The sequence below is a fragment of the Perna viridis genome, chromosome 4, assembly GCF_037379345.1.
Source record: "Perna viridis isolate PV_CMFRI_1.1 ecotype Kerala chromosome 4, ASM3737934v1, whole genome shotgun sequence".
NCBI classification, from domain to species: domain Eukaryota; kingdom Metazoa; phylum Mollusca; class Bivalvia; order Mytilida; family Mytilidae; genus Perna; species Perna viridis.
Window position 1 is genome coordinate 44,711,064 of NC_142448.1, and position 13,009 is coordinate 44,724,072.

General features: G+C 31.2%; 1 protein-coding gene across 3 annotated transcripts in view; it reads left to right on the top strand.

Moving 5' to 3' along the window:
• LOC148620232 (protocadherin gamma-A3-like) overlaps positions 1–13,009 on the top strand; it is a 48,930-nt gene that overhangs the window by 26,241 nt on the left and 9,680 nt on the right. The window contains exon 1 of one of the 3 annotated variants that reach the window (XM_088580943.1): positions 12,977–12,993. The exons of the other annotated variants lie outside the window; for them this stretch is intronic. The gene's annotated coding sequence lies outside the window, so the exon portion shown is untranslated. Of the gene's footprint in view, positions 1–12,976; positions 12,994–13,009 lie in introns of those variants that run through there. 3 annotated transcript variants of the gene reach the window in all.

The following is a 13,009-nucleotide window of genomic DNA, read 5'->3' on the forward strand; positions in this document are numbered from 1 at the left end:
CAATCGGAGTAATATTTTTTCCAAGGCTGGTTAGGTTCTTGACAAAGCAACAGTGGAACAGCGGAGATACACGTACGTACATCCACGTGTTTCCCGAAGTTACTTACAATATCATATTAACTTCTTTAAATAAGTAAAAAAAGTCAAAGACCTGAAATCTATCAGAAATGAATTATTTATTTTCACTGAAACGTCATCTTAACCTATATTTTTTTATTTATTTGATTGAAGGAAATGATGAATTTTCTCCGTAAGGACAGTCACTTTTTATTACTTTTTTTCGTTATTATATTAGGGAACCTTCAGGGAAATTTAGAAAGTAATGGGATGTTTATCCAAAAACAGACTGTATCGTCACAAATTATTACCTTTTTTATAACAATTTTGAATCATATATTAAAAGATTAAAATCTGAATATACATGTTTCTTAAGTTGTATCATTTTTCAGATAAACAATATATTTCTGCCGTTAGCTCACATCTAATAGAACTTAAGGTCAATGTCAAAATAATATGTCACGATAGAACATCCCATCTTGTTTTATAAAGCTTTTTGAGATTTTTTTGTGTGTCGTTTACTGAAAAATGACATAACTTCCAATTCTATGTATAATAATCTTAAACAATCAAATAGGATTGATTGTATTCAATAAAATGATATTACCTGGTTTTTGGATATATATGAGTCATAAGCTTTGAAAAATAATTCCGAGGTAGACATCTGTAATAAAGGAACACCATATATTCCATATAATATCTTAATGCATTCAGTTATTGCTTGAAATCATAATAAAGCTTCTCTGGTCCCGTCTAATATAAATCGTTTTAACTAATGATCAGTTCGTGACATGTTTGTTATGGTTTTGTTAACTCATTAATTTACTTAAAAGAACAAGTTGTATATCTAGGGATGAATGCACTTGTACACCTTAAGAGTAAAAGTTAATTTACATGGAACCATAATTTTTCAATTCAAAGTCTTCTTAATAACCCCCTCACACACTGAAGTAGTGTTCATTGTCTTCGGTGGCTTGATTCTTAGAAGATTTTTGTTTAAAAGAAACGACTGTAATATCGTTGGTGCAGGAAATACATCGAAACATGATTGCGATAATGTAAAAACTTCTATTAAAACTTTGTTTTGTTGCCATAAAGATGATGATGATTTATTTTTATTTCAAATTAAGATTTTTTATCATCTCAAAGTATTGAAGCAAATCAAATATAAAATGGTGTGTTAGTCGATTTTATAGGAAAATCATATAAATTCATATCACTTGTATCATTTTTCACTACATTCGTCTTAATGAATATTAACTTTAATTATATGGCGTATTTATAATTTGAGCTTTTTATAATACATACACATTTCTTGAATAACAACAACTAATATACCTTTTCTCTGTCAAATTCTTCCTTGAGATAAATGTATCCCGTGGCATCATGTCCAGTATTGTTATACGTTAGTGTAATTCTTTCTTCAGTAGTGCTATCAAATGCCTCTATCACTACATCGTCGTTGTTTTGTGCATTTGCGGTGATTGTACCAAGAAGTTGACCTAAGATCAAATTTTTTGGTATGAAAAGCAATAAAAAGTGTACTGTTTTCAAGTGATATACTTTTTAAATCACGAACAAAATTATCCGGTCCTGTATAGATCAAGCCTAGCATTTGTTCAGTTATAATTAAGACCCATTCAATACTCTTATGTTTAAAAAGTAGGTAAGAATGTAATCATTTAAATATAAAAAAATATCTTCCCGCAACAATTTGTAATAATACGCATTGAAATAAATCATATGAGGCATTATCAAGTTACCTACCGACTGGCTTAATTATCTTTTAAGAATCTTTAGAAGCAAAAAATTGTAAAGTTCTAATTAATAAGAGAAAAGTTCTTAAGGAAGCAAGGATGAAGTACCATAGCTCGTGACCAAAATATTTTGTAATATGTACAGACGTAGATTCAGTTTAGCCGTTGCATTTACGTCTCGCCACTTATGGTATACAACGTACATTTATACTGCAATTGTTCTATTAAAGCAACCAAAATGTGTTGACTGTATATTTATTGGTGATATACGTTCAGTGACATTATATAGCACTTAGGTCCCGCCTACTTTCCTACTTTTGCATGCAATACCTGTTTATCGTAGCGTCTATTATAATCAATGTAGTATAAGTTTTCCGTTGCTAGAATTATTGGATGATAAAAATGTTAAACCATACTTTTATCCAAATCACTATATTTAGATTTATTTTTTTCTCACCTAAGAAAACTAACGCTGCTGTTTTGACAATGTATCTTATGAATAATATATACATACCAATTGGAAGGTAACCTGATGAATTTATTGTATTCCCCACCCATACTGGTGGCGAAACTGCTTGTAAGTTTACATCTATATGTAAATAGAAAATGGAGCTAAAATAATTCATAGCAAAATTTACTTATATGAAATGATAGGTGATAGTACCACAAAGTTCATAAAAAGGGTTTATCCGACAAAATTGATATTGATAATCTTGTTTTCATAAGCAATTGTTTATGTCAGTTTTGCATATTTTCAATTGTTTGTGTGTGTTTTTGTGTAAGAACGAAAGCATATGTTGCGTTTTAATGATGTAGACTTGCTTGTCTTGTCTCTCTTGACCCTGACGAATAAGTTTTCACAATAAAGTAGGCTTAATTCATCTTAAAATATATAAGATTCGTATTTTGTAGTGTACCGGAAATTGTCTTACATTGGACCGATTAGAATTAATTAGAATCGTCATAAGATAAATTGCCAGGTTCGATTTGCACTCAAAGTTATGCTTAACAATATTGTATGCATTCGTAAATCGGTCGCATTTAATCACAATGAATCGTGAACTGTAAGCGTAAACGCGTCGCATTCATTCATGAAGGGAGTATGAGGATATTCCTCAGTTGATGGGCATTTAATCGAAGGGAGACCAAGGCCATTCTCCGAAGTTATCTATACTACTCGCTGTGATTAGAACACAAGCAAAAAAATCAAAATAAATAATTGATAGCACAGATCTACTTAAAGTTAATAACATGAGGCAGGCATTAACCTAAAGCGAGAGCGAACCATTCGGTAGGTTCCTTCTTAATTTAAGCGGATTCATGTCATTTACTGGTGTCACTTTTGTTAAATTTGATTTGGGACATTTCATCTTTAGGTACTAGCAAAAGATTTTTTAAATTTTTAATTTTTCACCAGTCGAACAGTCTTGAGTTCTGCAAAGAATGCTTGTTTTACCATAACCTTAGGTAACATTTTTTGAAAATGTTCTAAGAGCTCCAAAACAATAAAATATGTCTTAGAACGTTTTCAGCAGTGGGTGTCTTGACTACATTTTAAATCTTCAATATATTGAGATGTAGTAGTTTTAGTCCCTGTGCCAGATTTTTCCCCCGCCTCCGCCCTAACAGAGGATTTATTGCAGACCTAAATAGTTTGATAGATATTTATATCAAAAACATTAATCCGCTTGTTTGCAGAAAAATAAGTGCATCATTGTCATGGAAACTGGGCTCTTATCCTTCTTTATTTCTCTACTATACGGGTATGGTATTTCCTTATAGTTATAAAATAAAAAAATAAGTTTTTACCATTAAGTAATTGATATGTTCGATTTTCATGAAATTTCTAATAAAATGGGCAATTTCGAATAAATAAATTTTCAAAAAATAATTCCTAAAAATAGAATTGTGCCGATGGTTAACAGATTTCAAAGCGAGCAATTGAATTAACATGCTTCATATTAACAGGTTCCTATTGAAAGCATCTTCAATGGATATTGAATACATGTACATGGGAAAGTCGTAAAACATGTCAAAATTGTATAGCTAGTAAAAATTGTGGTTCGTATCCATTTGTTGAAACTAAAAAATCAAGTTTACTTTTATAAATGATACTGAACATCTACAAAAGACGAACGGTTCAAATCCTTTACTTTTGAAAAAAGCAGCATTAACATTTATTTTTATGCAACATATTTAGAAATTATATATCCACGAAATGAAGTTTTAATGAGAGTATTAAATGACCAAAATAAAAGCAAAATGATATGTACAAGCAGGGTAGACCTTTATTACGCACATATCTAATGTATTGTATAGTCATCATCATTATCAGTTTTACAAAAATTAAAACCAAGTAATACTGTGTTTGCAAGAAAAATACAAAAGTCGCCAAAGCGGCAAATAGTCGAATTTAGTCAAATTCTGAAGCCGCCATTGAATTCAGATGCAATGTTTGCCCTAGAAATCAAATTTCATTGAAATCCAAAAACGTTGGCATTTCGCCTATTTGGCGGCCATTTTGTAAACAAATGGCGGCCTTTAGACAAAATCGGAAACCACCATGAAATTGCGAACGTCAAGTTTACCCTAGATATGAATTTTCATTGAAATCGAATAATGTTGAACTTTTGCGGATTTTGGCGGCCATTTCGAAAAAAATGGCGGCTATTTAAGTAAACATTTTTACGCCTATGATGTCAGCAAGTTAAGAATAGCGTTTTGAGTAATTTTCATGCAACTAATGAGTTGCATATTTTTTTTCCGGTTTTGTTTCGCCGGCCATTTTTAAATTGGCAGCATTTTGAAATTCCGGAAGTGGCTTGCACACTCCCCTGAGCATGCTTGATTTTTAAGCCAAGTCAAATTATAAACTTATTGTAAGCTATTATCAAAATATAGAGAAATGATCGCAAAAAAAATTCATAATATATTAATTTAGCTACGTAAAGAATCGATTAATAAAATATTTTTTGTCCACAACTGAGCCTTCTATATCGCATAAAACTAATCTTCCACTTCTTTTTGCACAAGGCAGATTCCTAATAAGAATATTTAGTCATCCTTTTTAAAGACAAAACCTTGAAGAAATTTTGTATAGTCTTTTTTGTTACCAAATGATACAACATTAGTACAACTATTTGAAAATTGTATTAATGTATTTGAAAAAAATATCAATCTATGAAGACGAAATAGTAGTAAATATATAGTAATACTGATATAAGTATGAAACGAAAGTCTGAAAGAAGCAATTTAGCTTCTAAGGTGAAAACAAATGATAATACAAATGATAATATTCATATTGATCTTTTATTTTTCAGATTATTCCAGTTGGTGTTTGACATGTATTAATCGCTTCTTGGCTAATTTTAATTAAGACTGCTACTTATATGGTGTTCAACTTAAGTAAACAATTTTAAGATGATTTGCATTTTTAACAAATTCAAAAAAAGCTGATAGTAGAATATCGTCATATCTTAATACATTTTCATTGCATGTTAATCATAATATCACAAATGGAAGATGGAAAGTGAGTCGTAAGAATATACCATCTATGTCAACCGATATATCCCTGAAATTGTGAATGATAGAGGGTATCTGAAACAAAACAAAAATAACGTGTTTGTTAAGATTAGCAAACAATGCTGAGCAATACTTATTTCAGTACAAACTAAAAGACATTGAAGTGCATTTTACCATAACAACACAGTAGATCAATTCTATTTAACAGACTGCAAAAAGTGATAAAAATGTTGCTATAAAAAAGAATGTGTAATTCAGTTCGATTGTAAATATTTTCTAGACTATTTTGTATTAGTTTCAGTTTCAAATGCTCAAGATTAGATAAGATTTAAGTGTCCTAACAAATGACAACATGCTTTTGTATGTCCTTTGTCAATTAAAGACTACTATAATATAAAACAATTCAAAAATTCAAATGAAGTAGTAAAGGACAGGAATTTAATTGTCTTGTTTTTGTCTGTATTCGTTATCATAAATCAATTTAAAATGTCTAATTGCAACCAACGCTATGTATATTTCAGAAAAAAATTATCATGACCCATTTACTTTGTCTACAGAAACGAACTTAAATAGATTTAAAAGTAAAAATCTGAAATTCCCCATGTTTCATCGGCAGGCCCCCATTTCAAATAAAAAAATAGCTTTAGTTCACTTCTTATATTAATTTTTTACCTAGTTCATCCTTGTTATAGCTATTTGCCGATTACGGTATAGTAATGGAAATTTGTAAAGCAAAAATTATTATTTGGTGAAAAATGGAAGAACACAAGTTTTAAATTTAATCCTATAAAGCATTCCTTTTTTTCTTGCAAAACCATTAGCCTCATTGAACATTTATAATTTGTACGCACCTCTAAAATTTTTTTAATAGTCTTAAAATCTTAACGAATAACTGTTATATTTTTTCGATCTATGTGGAAATAACCTCAATTACACTCTTTTCTGTCGTAATTTAATTTTAGTAAGGAATTAAGGATTAAATCAGCACAAAAGGTTGATGATGTCACAGTCACATATTAAAACTTGGTCTAAGAGATGATCAACTGAATTTGTTATCCAATCAGAATGCATGTTACATCCGAAATTAAATTACACTATTGTACACACAGAAAACGGTCAATAACTTTAATATACGATACATTTACAGTGCTGTAATTAGGGGTTGTCATTCATATAACTTTCATCAGAATTTCAACGCTGCTGTAAATATTTGATCAAACAAGTAATATTTTGTTCCATTAAAACCAGGCTTTAAAGATATGCTTGCTTGAAAAAAAATCCTTTGAGGGATTGCTGGTCTATACTGTCCGATTGAGATCTCCGAATATCCAGAAACTTTAAGCGAAAAGAGGGGATCACTATTTTAAATTTACTTTTCGGCTATGATTTATCAACAAAAACTATTGACCATACACTAATTTAAAAGTTTAAAAACTGAGCTTTTTTAAGGTATCTAACTATCTTTATTTCTTTATTGGAAAACTCAGTTTTACCAAATTTCGTTATTTTCACGGCCTTCACTATTGCTTTAATCATGAGCTAGCTCTGCGCTTATGTTTTTGGCAAACAGGCAGAAACGTGTTCAAATACATAAATTAGGAAGGCAATATACGTCTACGAAAATCTCTCTAGGGCGGGAATGGACTATTTGCTCTGACAAAAGTTTCTGAAGTGATCAATACATGATTTTTTTAAGGAAAATATTTGTATATTTATAAATATCAAATTGGAATAATCACTACACAAACTATTTCGTTATTTCTTACCCTGTCACACTGCCAAATGTTGTTCTTTGCATTTTTCTTTAAAATGGATTACAAAACAAAAGCCGCATTATCCAATGTCCTTTGAAAATGATCATCATTTTGACAGACATTATCTATTTATTTAAAAAAGCTACAGATTGTCTATTTATGATCATTACAATTGCGTATTTTTTGTACTTTTCACGACCATTTTTTGACCATACAGTGTACAGTGTAACGGGATGTTATTTTTTGTCAATTAAAATCATTTTCAATTCAACATTCAAATTAAATATAGCATTATTTTCTTTGAATATTTGGTATATTTTTATTGCTTATTTATTCGATTTCTTGATTGATAAATTTGCAGAGTGTTAGACCAAATTTCTTTTTTTTCCTTATTTTTCTTTACTGCATTCCTGACAATATCTCAACATACATTTGTATTTCTAAAAACTTACATTTGATACTGAAGCACACAATAATACAGGTTTTGATTACCAACGTCTCCATCAGTCTTCTGAAATGTTGAAATCAACTTAAACAGTTTCTATTATAAAAAAGAAACACTTTATAAACCTCAAATCAATTGAAAGACTTATCATGTACCATCAACAAAGAATTCATCATATTACAGTTACAGATTCGGTCTATGACAGCCTAGTAGTTGCTAAATTGGCCTCCTGTGTACATTGATTTGTTCACGTTCAAAAGCAAAACATTCTCAAATTTTCGTGTATCCAGTGCTTGTATCTCGTTTAGGAAAACATACACAATTAAGCAGTGGCAACCAAGTTATACGCTTGCTAAACCGCCAAGCAAGACATATTTTAACTGTTACTGTTAAAGCACGGTATAATGGAATAAAAACATGTAAACAAATCGAAGTACATAACCACATTTCAGCAACGCAGCTATTCCCGACTTGCGGACCAACATTTTGTCAACATTTATCTCCCTTTGGAGCAGGTGTCTATTCGGAACACGTAAGGTTTTCCATCCAATATCGACGATACTTTAGACAATCTCGAAAGTCAAAAGGAAATTTCTCGTTCTACTGACCCTGCCATAAATTATCTTTACCCGGATTACAAATGAAAATCATCCTTATGTAACCTACCAACACAATGAAACACCCTGTAAATTTTAGAAACACCGTTGTGTTTGTCTGCCGGGGATTCCATTTTCATTCGAGTTACCTCTTTTTTCTGCAACCGAATCCGAACATAAATTAGAAAGACTTCGAAATTACACCTGCTATTACGGGGGAGGTAACTCTGCAAAAACAGGATAAAATATGGCTGCATTCCGAGCTCCGCAAGTAGGAAATAGGTTAATTATGAGAAAAATACATCTATATATATATATATATGTACACTATTGTCTTACACGACTCCTGTGTACTCTTGAGCTTTATATATACATGTAAATAATGAAATTATGTCAGTCCTTGAATTGTAATATTAACCTTTTAAACGAAAAATTAAAAGTACCCATCTTTTTCTATATTTTTTGTGGTTCCATTTGTACACTTTTTGGGTGTATACTTCAACTCAAGACCTCCTCTCCTTTTTCACGTTATACATTGTAGAAAGATGACTTACTATAAATGTATTCAGGATGGCAAGCTGGCTGGTATCGTGCGAACCAGATCACAATATTGTTGTTATATCTGTATACGAAAATAATGACCGCGGCAACAATTGAATATTTTTTAAAAATGTTGCACATACAGGGAATCAACAATTAACCTGTAGAAAGCAACTATTTAGCAATATTCGTGATGCGTTTCAAAGGACTAGGGCAGAAGCATATGTTAACCGTGCCATGACGAAGGTAACTATAATGAAAGTAATTCGTCTTTCGGCTTTGCCTCATGTGTAAGAAAAACCACATGCATATATTACTCTTTGTCACAGCCGGCTTGAGTGTCAAGAGCACTGTTTACTGTCATAGTTTTCCTTTCTTCGTTTGTCTACCCCGGACTTGACTTTTTATAAGCAACTCGGCGGATGTTTCTACAAAAGCAGAGGACGCTTACCCTACCGGTGCATCTGGTCCATGCTCCCAGCTTTTAGTGGAGTCCTAGTTGCTCATTTACGTTTGTTACTTTGTATGTATGATTTTGTGTATGTCTGTCTTCCATTTCTTGTCTTCCCCCTGGATTACATTCTTTTGATTATCGCTAAAACCTTGGTTCCCTTGATTACTCTTACATTTGTACATGTACACCTAATAGCATTTTGTTTATGTATAATATTTCAATGTACCCGGATGTACATGTTCATGTTAAAAAATAGCTCATTGACAAGTAAGTTAATGTTATAAAACTTCATGCCCTATCCTTACACCGAAGATTTTGATCTTTCACAGGCTCTTTATTTATTTACAGTAGTATTAAACTCCAGAATAACTATGTAACTGAAATTAAACGCTTACTTTATGGTCCTTGTTACAATAAAGTGAAGTAATAAACGGTTCTTACTGTAAATATGTGACATATCACACATTGCAGATAGTATTGTCATAACGGAAGAAAAGCATAGGTATACGCGAAAATATTGAACTCAATGAATTCAATATAATTATAATGAAATCTGCTTAAACCCTTGATAAAACTGAAACCTGTTCTGTATTGTAAGTCTGTTCATATCATTTCAACTGCATTTTGCACCTGTGTAAATCGAACACCTCCCTAAACCGAACATAGCCCTCGGTTCAAAACGGTTTGGTTTTGAAAGGTTTCAATGTACATATACAGTGACGAAAGATTTTATGAAAAATTATATGAGAAAAAATTGTATGCTTGTACTTAAAATTGTTTTACATGGATGATATGGTTCTTAAAAACAAACAAATGTAATTGGGGAACAGCACTTTACCATGAAAGGGTTCTGAAATTGAGGGTCAACAAGAAAAAAGGGGTTCTATGCTATTGGTTGCTTCTTTACAAAAACATCATAGCAAAACGAAGGATTCCGACCCCAAGAACCCATTCCTCGATCCGACACGACTCATAAAAAGTAGTAGCTAATAACAGCGTCATTGTCAACCATACATTACCGCGACCCTGTTTTTAGAGGTAAATACGGTAAATCGATCATTACCGCATATGTACGTGTACCTGTATTTTTACACGTACATGTATGATGCAAGGATCATATATTTTTTACTAGTAGCGTCATCCCAACTTTCGTTTCGAGTATTTAAAAGATCAATCACAACATTTTTATAATTCCTTTTTATAAACTGAATTTTTTTATGTTAAAAAAATTGTCAATCTTACCGACTACATATATTTTCGTTGTATGGACAGTCAGGTTTATTTTTCAACGTGATTGTTAATAAATGTGTTTAAGTTACTCACTGTACATAAATTGTAGATACATGTACAGTATAAGGATTAAAAGAGGTGCACTTCAATATGAAAATACATGTACAATGTACATGGCACAATTACTTTGTACACAATGTAAATGTAGATATGTATTGTGTGTCAGGCAAGTTTTCATCACCGAACTTATAATAATGTATGTACATTGAAACCTGTCTACCCTGTTCTCCAACGTATACGAAAACCTGTTTAAACAAGACATTATTTAAAGTCCAATCATATCAATATAAACGTATTTCAAACCTCGGTACACCACAATTCTGTCGAAAACGAACTGACTTTCTAAGTCGAAAAGGGGTTCGATTTAGACAGGTTTCACTGTGCCATACTTTTCAACTTACTGTGTATATTTCGAAAGTAAAAAAATACAGAATAAAATATATAAATCTGCATAAAGCGTACAACATAAAAATGTGTACACTGCAACAAAATATACAATAAATCTTTTATCAGTGATTCCGTCAAACGATCTTCACTTACCGCACATTTTTCTATTCCAAAACCCGAACATTTTATAAGTTCTACCGAGTTCATTTACAATACTTGTCGTTTAGTTCGGCTTTCGTTGAATAAAAAAATAACAAGTTTATATTCCCTATTTACCTATAATTTTTCAAAAAAAAACTTTTTTTAAATAAAAGAAATGTAGACACAGACTGACAAAGATTAATATTTAACTAGGAAGATGTGTGTCAAGATTATTAAATCATTTTATCAATAAACATTGTTTGCACATATTTCAGTACAAACTGATAACGTTCAGGAAGAAATAATCAAATTGATTAGAAGAAAATCAATTTATATTACATGTAACACTTAAACACGCCATTGTTATTTTTCTTCACTTACCTTACTAAGAAGTGCGAATTTCCGTAGACGTTCGAATTTTGATATAAGGTACAATACGAGATGGTCACCTGTTTCAGATAATAAACGTCTTAAAATTTTTCGAACGGTTATCTGTCCACGTGATCGACCGGGGTCTTTTTATTGATTACCTGTAATTTATAAATGCATATAAAATTGCAATATCTGTTTAGGTAACTTTGATTTTTATCGAAGCTTGTAATACCATACATGTACTTTTATGATACAGGTATTTTTAATCAGTGCTGTGAATGCAATTTTCTACACTGGAAATAGAATGCATTTTATACCCTGCCTTCATTCGGGCTTTAAAATGATAGGGTATAGGATGGTCCGTAATTCAGTCTGCATTTCCGTTACACTGAGTGGTACCCTGCTTATCCTACTATGTCCATCACTGACTGGAAATAATGCAATTTTTACAGAATCTTGATATGCGTCTTCTGTTCTAGAATTTGACTTAAATTTCGTGTTTTATCTAGCACGGAAGCGTATTTGCCTCACCTACATGTAAATCACCAAAATCTTTAATTATTTTTTGCGTTAAACATTACTACCCAAAACCTTTTGAAATTATGCTCAACTTTACAGCAAACTTTGCGTATTACCCCAATAAAAGTGACGTGTGCCGCTTGAATATTTCTGTACACTATACTTATTTCTTCCCCAACATGGGGTAGTAGAGTATTAAGTAAGTGGGCATTGCTGTTTTTTTTCTAGTTAACATCTAAGATAACAGTACATTAATTGTACATTCAAATTACCCGAATTAAAAATTATCATGTGAATATATATGTTAAAAGTAGGTCTCACAGGGAAAAAGAAAAATTGTAAAACTGAAGGGAAGTTTAAAAGTAGGAAAAAGAAATCCAAAATACAATCAATTAATAATTTTACAAGCATTAACTGATATCAAACCTAATAATCACGTTTTTAGCACACAAATCTATAAGGAAAGTGGTTATTCAAGCTGTCTGTTGCTTTTTTTCTTTTTATTAGGGGGTGGAAGAAATCTTGATTTTTTTTTCTCTGTATCTTCTTTCCTCACCAACAGATTAACAAACAAGATATGAGCGTCTTTTTGCCTACAAAAGAAAGAGACCCGTAAATGGACTAATGAATATGGGCCAAGTTTGAATTTAATGATGTAGCATTTTTGTAGAAACATTAACTCTGATAGCGGACGACAGTATACATATTGTTTGATGATATTATTTATGTTGTATTTTTTTTTGCTTCTTAAGAAAAAGAAATATTGAATTATTCTAGTTTTATAATGTCAAATGTCAAAACTGTAATATCTATCAAATCTATAAGAAGGAAATCTACATTTTGCATCAAATGTAGCCGCCCATCTATATATTTATATTGTTTGTGTGATTATTGGATCCAAAATATTAACATATTGTTATTAAAATGCTTCAGAGTGATGATATTCAAGAATTGTCATAGTTAATGTATCTGGTAGTTGCTGAAATACAGTGTAAAGATGAAGTAAATGTAATGTTGTCTACGTTTGGGAAGATACACTGTACATGTATATGTACATATAACTCTGATTTCACGACAGCAAACCAAGACAGAATAGGAAAGTGACTAGAAGTGATTGCAACTACCTTATCATAATTTTAGGACTGCTTTTCATTTTCCGGTTAATATTGATATTA